The 13,277-nt window shown below is 41.0% G+C and overlaps 1 long non-coding RNA gene across 1 annotated transcript in view; it reads right to left on the bottom strand.

Annotated features, from left to right (window-relative positions):
* The window catches only part of LOC128351978 (uncharacterized), a 48,589-nt gene that overhangs the window by 35,077 nt on the left and 235 nt on the right, over positions 1-13,277 (bottom strand). The gene's annotated exons all lie outside the window — the stretch shown is intronic.

Genomic DNA, 13,277 nt, shown 5'->3' with positions numbered 1-13,277 from the left:
AATTCTCCCAACCCACTACCAACAACACCGCCATCTTTTACTCTGCCCTGCAAATTGGGCTCTGTGGTTTTTTCTATAGATCACAGAGAAAATGAAACAAGCACTCCATGTAAGGGCTCTAAACCACACATCAGCAAGCAAATAGCACAGATTGATATCAATAGCTTGTAGCTGGCCTTAGATCAGGTAACAGATCACAGAAAGTATTTTTCTCCCTTATGTTCAGTGTATGACATTAGCAGTTGTGCTTAGTAGCGCTGGCTGCAATTTTAATTATGATCTTGGAAGTTTTAGTAACATCTCATTTTCTCCCTCAAGGTTGGTCGTGCTCCAAAGGCTCGGCAAGTAACAATGCTGTAGACTAGTTGTTGTCAAGCTGTGAGAGCTTTTAATTACACAGAGTTCAATTAGCCTCTCTCATTTTCATGGAGGAGAAATTGGAGGATAAATTGATACAGGTTTAGATTCATTACTGTGAGTATAGAAGCATTTTTCATCCTAGATTAATGTTTTGCCACTATAGTGATACGTTGAGATGCAAATAGATATGTATGTATGTACATATGCATTATGTATGTATGTATGTATGTATGTAATAGATAATGTGTTTTTTCAGACATCTTAGTAAAAAATATTTCTGTGACTTAGCTTGTTTCTTATTTACAGCCTGACCATCTGTATGATCATGCAGAAGGAAGTTCAATAAACTTACTTAAACTTTACTTTAGTAAAGGTAAAGTGTGTTGTTGAGTTGGTGTTGATTCCTGGTGACCACAGAGCCCTGTGGTTGTCTTTGGTAGAATACAGGAGGGGTTTACCATTGCTAGCTTCTGAATAAACATGCTTGGAATCATAGCTTGAAAGCCTGTTTAGTTGCATGAAGTCAATGTTATAAATACTGTACTGCAAAAACACTTGAAACATTGAAAATGACGACAAGGAAATTAGAGAATATTTATTATGCCATTAAAGAAAACAAGTTGTTCTAGTAAGAACTAATCAGCCTACTTTCCTTTCACTGTATCTACAACTGGACTAAATTTGGTTCAAATCGAGGTTCACAACAAAGATCTCTTGTACCTCAAATGTTCATGTGTCTGCCATCTTGGTTCAGGGTGGATGACATCATTACAAACTACATCATTGAGGTGTCCCTGTGTGTCACTTACTGCAACTGTAACAAATTTGGATCAAATCGGTTAGACAATCCTCAAGTTAGTGGACTTGTGCCTCAAAAGTTCACAGATTCACCATCCTGGATCAGGGTGGATGGCATCAACACAAACTACACTACTGGAACATCCTTATGTGTCCCTACAGATGCAACAATTTTGGTTCAAATAGGTTAAGTGGTTCACAAGTTAGCCCACCTGTACCTCCAAAGTTTATGGGTCCACCATCTTGAATTGGGGTGGATGACATCATCACAAACTATGCCCCTGAGGTGTCCCTGTGTGTCACTTACTGCAACTGTACCCAATTTGGTTCAAATGGGTTAGACAGTTCACAAATTAGCTGGCTTGTGCCCAAGACATTCATGTGACCACCATCTTGGATCATCACAAACTATGCCATTGAAGTGTCCATATGTGTCCCTACAGCTGTAGCAATCTTGGTTCAAACCGGTTAAGCAGTTCACAAGTTAGACTACTTGTGCCTCAAAAGTTCACGTGTCCACCATCTTGAATCAGAGAGGATGACATCATCATAAACTATGCCATTGATGTGTCTCTGTGTGTCACTCACTGCAATTGTACCCAATTTGGTTCAAAGGCAGCCCACAAATTAGCTCACTTGCACCTCAGATGTTCACACGGCTGCAATCTTGAATTGGAGTGGATGACATCATCGCATACCATGCCATTAGGGCATCCCTATGTGTCCCTACAGCTGTAGCAATTTCGGTTCAAATCGGTTAAGCAATTCACACATTCGTTCACTTGTGCCTCAAAAGTTTACGCATCCAGCATCTTGGATTGGGGTGGATGACATAATCACAAACTAGGCCGTTGAGGTATCCCTATGTGTCTCTACAGCTGTAACTGATTTGCTTCATATTGGGCCAGGTGTTGCGAAGTTGATTTGGGGGGGACACACAGATACACGGACACACACACAGAATGCTAGGTTATCTTATAAGCCTACTGGAAAGTAGGCTAAAAATGGAGTTGTTTCTGAACAAACCTTAAGTAAATCTACATAAGATTTTTTTTTTTGTTTGTCTATGAGGGAATCAGCTATAAAACAAAACTTTATACATGTTGTAGCAATCAGCCCTTCCCTTACCCTAAAGAATGAACAGCAGAAAGTGAAGGGGGTCTTTGTTCACAGAAGCAGCCAGGCAGGAGATGAGAGAGGATGGGCCTTAGATGGGCCAGGCAGGAAATGAGAGAGGATGGGCTTAGTGGGGGAGCAATGGAATTTTGTGCCTCATGGTCAAAGCTAGCCTGAAGAATTTTCTCAGGGAAGGACATCTGCAGATCTTGGAGATACAGGATTGCAGGAAGCTTGAATCCTCTGCTGTGGATATGGTGACTTCAGGAGGGAAGCCAGGGCTTTGGCTCCAGGGAAAGGTTTAGCCAGGGAACTGTGTGTTAAGCAGCCTGCATTAGATTATTTTGATTTTGTGAATTGCAAGCTCTTACAACTGGGTTATTGTGTTTTTTTCTGTAATGTAACAAGCTAAGAGCAATGCTAGCCTGAGCCCTTTCTTTCCAACATGGGGGCTTTTGTATTTGCTTTCATTTATGTTCTATGAAACAGAGTAACCACGATTTATAAAGTGTGCTACTCCATACAAACCAGCTGGAGTGCTTTTTGGAAGTGATCTTGTAAAGTACTGAGTGTTTCTTTTCCCTGTAATGGAAGCTGCTAGAGCCTCAGACTGAAGCAGTCTGTAGTATTTTGAATAAAGTTTTTCTCTTTTTGATTCTTTGTATCTTACTTGCCTCTGAGTGGATTTTTAACTCAGGAAAAAGGGGTTTTACTCTGGTGCAAACACGTCTCAAGTTTGATCACTCAGCAGCTCACACTACCAAGTTTGCTCTTCACATATCGACTGCTCAGGGAAGGGTTGTTTTTAAAAATTATTATTTTTCCATTGGTAAAAGAGGAAGAGAGTCTCCCTGGACACTCACACAAATCCAGGGAGGAGTTAACTCTGTAATTAGGGTGTGGTGGCAGCGATTACCAAAGGAAAAGTTTTAAGTTTTAGAGGAACATCCTTTGTTGAGCAAACATGGAGGGAATGAATCAGCATTTTTCTTTCCACCATGTAGACTTGCTCTGAGACAAAGGCTGGGCTTAAATCCACTATTTGTGACACATGTATGTTTTGGTCCTAACTAGGATTACAGCATTTCTCAACACCAAGATGCACTTGCTAAGGAAAGCTTCAGTTCTTCAACTGTGGCCTCTCATGTGCCTATTCAACCTTCCATTAAAAGGTGGTAACCAATTCAAGATGGCAGACGCGTAAACTTGTGAAGCACAAGTAGGCTTAGGAGGATATGGAGGTTGCAGAGAAGCTAAATGAGTCCTTTGCATCCATCTTCATGGCAGAGGATACTGAGCATATACCTGTTCCTGAAACAGGCTTTTCAAGGATGGAGGCTAAAGGACTTAGTCAGATAGAAGTAACAAGGGGTGATGTTCTAAACTGTCTGGAAAAACTGAAAACTAGCACATTGCCAGGGCCAGACGGCATCCATCCAAGAGTCCTCAAAGAACTCAAATGTGAAATTGCCGATGTCCTTGCTGAAATATATATAACTTATCCCTACAATCAGGTTCTGTACTGGAGGACTAGAAAGAAGCAAATGTAAGGGAACAAGAGGCGATCCGGGAAATGACAGGCCGGTTAGCTTAACATCCGTTCCAGGCAAATTGATGGAAAGCATCCTCAAGGATAAAATTATAAAGCACATAGAAGAACAGGCCCTGCTGGGAGACAACCAGCATGGCTTCTGCAAAGGTAAATCTTGCCTCATGAAACTTTTGGAGTTCTTTGTGAGTGTCAACAAGCGTGTGGATCAAGGTGATCCAGTTGACATAGTATACCTGGACTTCCAAAAAGCTTTCGACAAAGTTCCTCACCAAAGACTCCTGAGAAAACTTATCAGTCATGGGATAAGGCGACAAGTACATGTGTGGATTGCTGACTGGTTAAAGAACAGGAAACATAGGGTAGGTATAAATGAAGGGAAGTAAGAAGTGGGATCTGCCAGGGATCTGTACTGGGACCAGTGCTTTTTAATTTATGCATAAATGATCTAGAAGTAGGGGTAAGCAGCAAGGTGGCCAAATTTGCAGATGATACCAAACTCTTTTGAGTAGTGAAATCCAAAACAAATTATGAGGAGCTCCAAAAGGATCTCTCCAAACTAGGTGAGTGGGTGACAAAGTGATGTACATTGGGACAAAAAAACCCAACTTCAAGTATACGCTGATGGGATCTGAGAGACTGACTAGGAGAGGTTGTGGGGTTGTGGTGGATAGCTCATTGAAAGTGTCGACTTACCGTATTTTTCGGACCATAAGACGCATCTGACCATAGGACTCACCCAGTATTAGGGGCCGAATCGGCCCAAGCTACTGCCGCCGCGGCGCCCGCCTGCCCGCCCTCCCAGCCTCCCCCCCAGCCGCCTCCCCACCTGATTAGAGGCGAAATCGGCCCAAACTATTGCTGCCGCGGCCGCAGACTGCCCTCCCGCCCTTCCAGCTGCCCGAGTCCTAACCTTGTAGGTCGATCAGGGACCCATAAATGGAGAAGGAGAGTGGAGCTCGCAAACAGAGCTCCTCTTTCTGCAAAGCCTCAGCCCGAACTGGCGCTTTGGGTGGGGTGGCGGGGCGGCTGGGAGGGCGGCTGGGAGGGCGGGCAGGTGGCGGCAATAGTTTGGGCCGATTCGGCCCCTAATCAGGTGGGGGGGCGGGGGGCTGGTGCATACCCCCACTGGACAGCATTCGGACCATAAGACGCACCCTCATCTCCCCCCCAATTTTTTTGGGGGGGAAGTGCGCCTTATGGTCCGAAAAATACAGTAATGTGTGGCAGCTGTTAAAAAAAAGGCCAATTCCATGCTAGTGATCATTAGGAAGGGGATTAAGAATAAAACTGCTCATATTATAATGCCTTTATACAAAACTATTATGTGGCCACACCTGGAGTACTGTGTAAAATTCTGGTCACCAGATCTAAAAAAGGACATTGTGGAACTGGAAAAGGTACAGAAGAGGGCAACCAAGATAATCATGGGCCTAGAGCACCTTCCTTATGAGGCAAGGCTACAACACCTGGTACTATTTAGTTTAGAAAAAAGACGACTGAGGGGAGACATGATAGAGGTCTATAAAATCATGCATGGTGTGGAGAAAGTGGATAGAGCGAAATTTTTCTCCCTCTCCCATAACACTAGAACCAGGGGTCATCCCATGAAATTGATTGCTGGGAAATTTAGGACCAGCAAACGGAAGTACTTTTTCACACAATGCATAATCAACTTGTGGAATTCTCTGCCACAAGATGTGGTGACAGCCAACAGCCTGGATGGCTTTATGAGGGGTTTGGATAACTTCATGGAGGAGAGGTCTATCAACGGCTACTAATTGGAGGGCTATAGGCCACGTGCAGCCTCAAAGGCAGGATGTCTCTGAGTACCAGTTGCAGGGACTAACAGCAGGAGAGAGGGCCTGCCCTCAACTCCTGCCTGTAGGCTTCCAGCATCATCTGGTGGGCCACTGTGTGAAACAGGATACTGGACTAGATGGGCCTTGGGCCTAATCTAGCAGGACTATTCTTATGTCCTTTTGCCCCTTTTTATCTCATATACTGGGCAAATCAGAGGAATTTTATGTTTCTTATCTTCTCTCTGGCAAAAATGTACATGTAACTTCATGCATTGCCAAAATTTGGTACATTGCACACAAAGTGTGTCAAGAATTTGTAAATGTTTTCCGCATTATGGTGTATGGAGACAGTTAAGTAAATTAAGTGTTTCTGTTATATAAGTTATATAGGTTTCTTTTGTTTCAGATAGATTTATGATATTTAGAGTTTCAGATTGATGGTGGATGGATGGTGATGGGTTTCATTCTGTTGTACTGGTCAGTGACCATAATACAGATCTGAATTCTGATTCTGATTTATTAGAAATTAAGGAGCAATGAGCCTTTAAGCAAAGCTTTCTCTTTAGAAATGACTACATAACGAAAAACTGAATCTTGGAATGTATCTTTTTTCTTTCTCTCATCAATTTCTTAGACTATAGAAGCTATAGGAAAGCCACAGACATCTGCATTTGCCTTAGGACTTGAGAAAAGAAATGTGGTGGTGTTCTAAAATGTAAATACGAGTAGTAGTCTTCAGGAAGCCCTTCTTGCCACAAGTTTCCTCTCTTCACAAAGGTTTGCTCCCTTGAGAAGTAGGGGATTGGCAGGGAGGGCTAGTTCATGATGAATGCATTGTAAGCCAGGCCCAAACATCAGAAGGGGTTTGGGCCTGTCACATAAAGTGAGCAATATTTCAAAACTGAGGGGTTTTTGTGTCCAGACTTCCACATTCTAAAAACGTTTGCAGTATTGGTAGCATTTGCATTATATAGATTGAGCACACTGTATTGTGCTACTACGAGCATCCCACAATGCATTTCACCCTTCACATTAATTACTTTAGAGGATTGTTGGTAATTAAATAGAAGCAGATCATCAAGATATTATATATCATTAGATGAAATTGAATTTTGTTTAGCTTACACAGTGAGCATTGTGCTCTTAAATGTGTTTATTTCATATAGGGCTTATAAGAATGTGCCTGTGGGTGTGTAGTTAAAATATAGAGATAGCTTTTATTTTGTTCAGAGGAAAATCAGCTGTGGGCTAATCAGCAGTAGGGAATGCTGTTCATTCTAATGGACATAGTGAACTAAATTGTTCAGGTTAATGGCATTACTGCTGTTGTAATCTATTATCTGCTTAGTAAAGCCAGAGACTGTTTAAAAGTGATCGAACTGAGTTAATACTGGGGAAAAAAACATATATTGAATGCAACAACAAGAATGTACTTTAAAATGTTCAGATTCACAATGAGGTCTAAATCATAAATGTTTCAGCATTGCATTGTCATAAAAAGATCATAAATAGTTTTTGTCATGTCTGGACTCTATTTGAACTTCAGCATTTCAGATAAAAATAACTTTTAAAGCACTCAAAGCCAGATCCAGTCCAAGTTTGGGCACTGTGAAAGAAGAATTCCCATAGGCTTCCATAGATTCTGGCTTGTCTCATTCCTCCCACATCAGAGTGCACACACAGGCAGCATGAGGCGCACTGCTGGGAATGGGAGGCCAATGAGCCCTATGCCCATACATCCCTCCCTCTTTGTGCACATGCTACTCATGCTCTGGAACCAGTTAACTTCAATAGCATTTGGGTTGGAGAGGGTTAACGGTGTCAGACTCTCCCATTCCCTTCAATGGTCCATTGTGTTGCAAGTGAAGGACTATGCGCTGTCTCTTGTCTCGATGACACAGGAGGACAGACTAGTGAGTCAGAGGGCTAGAGGGTCAAGACACTGGTCATCCCTTCTCTACTGCTCTAACACTATCCCTTTGGAATGTAGATTGCTAATCTCAGGGACACTTCCTTCCTTCCTGCCATGTCACTTCCTCTCTCCCTTCTCTTCCCTTCCTTCTACCTTGCAACATGCAAACTCCTCTCCCCTGCACCATGTGTGCAGAGATGCAGAATCCATCTGCATCCAGCTAGATAGATAGATTAGAGATCCCATCTCTTCACTTACCTATCTAGACTGGAGTTCTCTAATAAATGCCACTTATATTGATTTGAAACTATGAACTGGCTCCAAGTTACTTAACTCTCAGCATACACGCATGCCTAACTAAATTCCGCTGTGTTGTGCCTCTGTGCATTCTGCTATAATGAAAAAGGGCTTCTCTTACCAGAGAGAATTCCCAACACATTGTGCTCTCTGTTACATGTACAACTGGGTGCTTGCATAGGTATGAGGAGAGAAGATGAGGAAAAGAGAGTTTAATGAGTTATCTTCCTGTGTGCTGTTCCTCTGCTTTGACTGAATCAGGCCCACAGCAGAGTATCACTCCTTATAAACTGAATGTGCTTGCACCCCAAACACACCCTTCAGCTGCACATTGCAAGGGGGAAACTTGGAATTTGATGAGTGAGCTGTCTTTCAGAGTTTTTAGAATAATTTTTGATCTTCTAAGTGATGAATCTCTGTCAGGGTTTTGAGTAAGCCTTGGAACACTGTTTGCAGGCCTTTGCCCTGGAGCAGACAGACATGTTGCGTTGATGATCTAACTTGAGCCTGCATTACTTGTTGTAGCAAAGTTTCACTGAAGGTGGTGCTCCACTGTTGCCATTAATGTGTATTTTTAAATCATTATTAACTATTTATTAGTTTAGTAACAAACTTATTTTGATTCCGTGCCCTAGTGCCTGCTGTCTATTTCCACGTTTCCATTAATGTGGAAATGGAGGCCTAGACAAGCTGTGATGAAACCATTTCACTATCTTTGACTGTAGACTACAGATCTATTGGTACAAAAGTAGAGCTCCACGTGTGGGGCATTTTTTCCCCTTGAACATTCCTCTGCCTGTGAAATACTGGCCACTACCTATCAGGCTGGTACTGTAGAACTTTGAGCCATATGTAGGTTTGTAGCACTTAACAAGACAGAAGCATCCATCTAAATATTTTTAATTATGCCATAATTAGCTTCCAGATTTTCAGTCTCATCATCTTTAGTGCTTCAAGTGGCCATTTATTATTTTTGCTGGCAGGCAGACACAATCCTAGAATTAGACTGGCCATGGCTGGTTTGAGGATTTTGCGGGGTCCTGGACAAAGAACTATCTATTGGCCCTGAATCCAGCCCTTCCTACCCACTCCTAAGCCAAAGGTTTGCTTTACGTTTTGGGATTCATTCTGGGAGGAAAATATTGTGCATGTTTATTATTTTCATTGTTTGCTGAATTAAAATTGCAACCAATGTATGATCATGCCTCACAAACATCACCATTAATCAACCAAAAATATTAGCTAGCCTATTAATGTTAACTGGATTTCTTTCTTTCTTTGCCAGATAGGACCCTCTGATATTAGACACATGAACAGGATGCTAGCACATTTGATTTCTTTCTTTCTTTCTTTTTACAGTCACAAATAACATTGCACAGTTGCTGCATATTTGCCTGGCTCCTACGTTGATCTTAAAAAGAAGAAGAAAAAGCCACCACCTGGCCCTTCCTTTAATCATTCAAGACTTTGGAGAATTTGAATTGGGGATGATTTTGGATTTTATCTGCTTAATGTTACTTTTTGAATTACATTAGACTTGTATTTTGGTTTTGGTTTTAAAGTTGACTTCAAATTGTATTAAACTTGTCTGTAAGCCTTGGACTTCCAGTAAACTGAAAAGCACGAAAAAAGACTTTTAAATAAATAAAATAAATACATAATGAACAGAATTCCCATCCCAGTCATAAATATGCATTAATAAACACTGGAACATAAGAATTTCCCCACTCTATCCATATCATTCAGCATTACAAAAATGCATATAAACATATGAAGCTGCCTCAGACCAATGATCTATCTAGCCCAGTACTCTCAATTCAATTGACAGTGTTGACAAGTTTCTAGCAAATTATGTTCCTGTCATGTCAGCTGAGATCCTTTTAATTTATTATTATGTTGTTGTTTACACAGTCAGACAGGTGTTATTGACTGGTTTGTTTTATCCAGACATCGAGTCCTTCCGAAGGACTTGGGATGGTATTGCTGCAGAATATAGGCTGTTCCCAGTGAAGTTGCTTTTTGTAATTGGCTGGTGGTGATTTCTGTGGCCCCTATGGTGTTGAGGTGCTCTTCAAGGTCTTTTGGAATTGCACCAAGGGCGCCAATTACCACTGGGATGATTTGGGTCTTCTTCTGCCACAGCCTTTCAATTTCAATTTGTAGATCTTTGTATTTTGTTATTTTTTCTATTTCTTTGTCTTCTATTCTGCTATCCCCTGGTATTGCTATGTCAATTATTTTGACTTGTTTTTCTTTCTTCTCGACTACAGTGATATCTGGTGTATTGTGTGGCAGATGTTTGTCTGTTTGTAGTCAGAAGTCCCATAATATTTTTGCATCTTCATTTTCTTCAACTTTTTCAATTTTATGGTCCCACCAATGTTTGGCTACAGGTAGCTTGTATTTTTTGCAGATGTTCCAGTGTATCATCCCTGCTACTTTGTCATGCCTTTGTTTGTAGTCAATTTGTGCAATCTTTTTACAACAGCTGATTAGGTGGTCCACTGTTACATCTGCTTCTTTACAAAGGTGGCACTTGCTGTTGTTGATTTTTCTACTTTTGCTCTTATTGCATTTGTTCTTAGTGCCTGTTTTTGTGCAGCCAGTATTAAACCCTCTGTTTCTTTCTTCAAGTTGCCATTCTTAAGCCATTGCCAGGTCTTGGTGATGTCTGATTTTCCATTTATATTGTGCAAATATTGACCATGCAGTGGCTTCTTTTTCCATTTTTCTGCTCGGTTCTTGACTTGTTCTTTCTTGTAGGCCTGCTTTGTTTCATTGTTGTTGAATAGTTTCTCGTTGTTAACCATTTTAAGTGCATCATCTTCACTGTCCTTGATATATTCTTCAAGGCCTCTTTTCTCCTCTTCTACTGTTTGATGGACTTACAGCATTCCTCTTCCACCTGAGCTGCGAGGGACAGAGGTGTATCTAGGGAAAATAGCGCCTAGGGCAAGCACTGAAATTGCGCCCCCCCCCCCAAATATCTGGCACCCATCTTTCAGATAACTTCACCATAATATCAGCTCAAAAAGTAAAAGTCAAGCTTATTAATCTTTTAAGTAAAAAATTATGGCACTACCTGAAAATTATAACTGCACCTTACTTGCTTTCACTGATGCAAATTGCTGAAGCAGCACAGATACAACCTTCTTCAGAAAGCAGGAATCACACCTATCAGCTATTCAGAGAGGTACTGGAGACTGGATGTAGTCCTTACACTCGCTGATCAGCATGTTCATTGCATTCCAAATCCAGCATTGTGTATTAGTAACCCTCCTGCCGCCCCCACCCCCCAGCTGCTATCTGCCAGCAATCAGTAACATTCACATTTTTTATATCCCGTTCTTCCTCCAAGAAGCCCAGAATAGTGTACATACTTAAGTTTCTCCTCACAAAAACCCTGTGAAGTAGGTTAGGCTGAGAGAGAAGTGACTGGCCCACAGTCACCCAGCAAGTCTCATGGCTGGATGGGGATTTGAACTCGGGTCTCCCTGGTCCTAGTCCAGCACTCTAACCACTATCAAGGCAGATAGCAGCTGGGGGGCGGGGGCGGCAGGAGGGTTACTAATACACAATGCTGGATTTGGAATGCAATGAACATGCTGATCAGCGAGTGTAAGGACTACATCCAGTCTCCTCCAGTACCTCTCTGAATAGCTGATAGGTGTGATTCCTGCTTTCTGAAGAAGGCTGTATCTGTATATTAAAGACAGACAATTTTTAAAAGCTGGGAAAGCTTGGGTGAGAAGATGGGTTTTCAGGTGTTTTTTAAAAATTGCCAGAGATGGCAATTTTATTAACAATAAACACATTTCTACTATGGGCTTTGTTTGGTCTTTGCCTAATTCCCTTAGGTTGAGAATAAATGTTGAAGAGAATGAAAAGAACAGAAAAATACATAACAGGTGCTGTCTTTAAATCTAAAATGATCCCTCACTAGTAGCCATCACATGCTGGAAAATCTCAGGCCAGGAGACTGCTTAGTCTGCATTCTCATGACTTAGGACAAGTCAGTTGTGCACCTGACAAACGCTACTTATACAGCCAATTATTTTCACTCTTCATTACTGCATGAATATCAAATGGTTATGTGCCACAACACCTTCCTTATAATGAATCTGACTTAGAACCAAGTTAAATAGAATTTAATGCAATTTCCATTTTGCATAGGTAAGGCCTGAAATTTAACTGGGTAATCCTGAGCAGTTTTATGATCACACATGAGATCTTAGATCCTCACAAAAGGAGCTGTTCCTTACATAAGACATTCCCAGCCCACTCACACCTATCCTCCTAACTAGAATCAACTAGCTACAGTGAGCCAACATGATCCATTCACCAAATAACTTAAAGAACACACCTTGGATTGAAGAGCTGTTTTCACACAGTTGCCCTCAAATTGGGAGTCCAAAATATCTCCAAGAATAGAAGCTAATAGAAACTTTTTGGAGTCCCCAAAAAGATCAGAAGTAAACAACAAACTGGAACCTCAACCAAAAACCAGGATGCAAACGTATTGTAACATAAAGGTTAAGTTTGTGCCATTGAGTCGGTGTTGTTGACTCCTGGCAACCACAGAGCCACGTGGTTGTCTTTGGTAGAATACACAGGAGGGGTTCACCATTGCCATCTCCTGTGCAGTGTTTCAGCACCTTTCTATATCGCTGCTGCCTGATATAAGAGTTTCCCATATCCTGGGAAACACACCAGTGGGGAGTCAAACCAACAGCCTCCTGCTCTCTAGTTGCTTCCCCACTGTGCCATTAATGGTTCAAGTGACTCCAAATACAAATAGTAACCATACTTTTTATTTATTTATTTAACATATTTTTATACCACCCACTACCAAAGTCTCTAGGCAGTTTACAGCTATAAAAACACATTAAAAGATCAAATTAAAATAACCATGAAAACTATCATATACATACATATAAAACATATGTGATGAGTTTTCTGGATAATGACCCTCTTCTATTATTTATCAAACATACAAAAATTTTGTTAATACTAATACATCAGTATTACTAATACATCAGTATTACTAATACACAAAGCATTAGTAATACTAATACTAATACAAAATTTTGTTAATACTAATACATAGAAAAACTCAAGTGAAAAACTGGAACATATAAGATTGCCAGAGTGAAAATTGACCCAGATTAATCTACAGTTCAAAGTAGAAAACATATTTTGCAGAATTCTTCATCTTAATAAGAAAATTCTTTCAGAATCAAAGAAATCACTCATGGCAAATTTGCACTAGGACCTCCCAACTATTTAAGAACTAGATTCTTCTGCAAACATTGTGCCCATAGATCAGAAAATTGTTTTTAGCTTCCATATTGTGCATATTAAGGAATCTCATTCTACATAACACAAAGGACAAGAAATACAAGGCCAGATATCCCATACATACTTCAGAGTAAGTTATATTGTA

Source organism: Hemicordylus capensis, chromosome 3, assembly GCF_027244095.1.
Source record: "Hemicordylus capensis ecotype Gifberg chromosome 3, rHemCap1.1.pri, whole genome shotgun sequence".
Classification (NCBI taxonomy): domain Eukaryota; kingdom Metazoa; phylum Chordata; class Lepidosauria; order Squamata; family Cordylidae; genus Hemicordylus; species Hemicordylus capensis.
The sequence above is the reverse complement of the archived record's forward strand: the minus strand, read 5'-3'. Positions and strand labels throughout refer to the sequence as shown.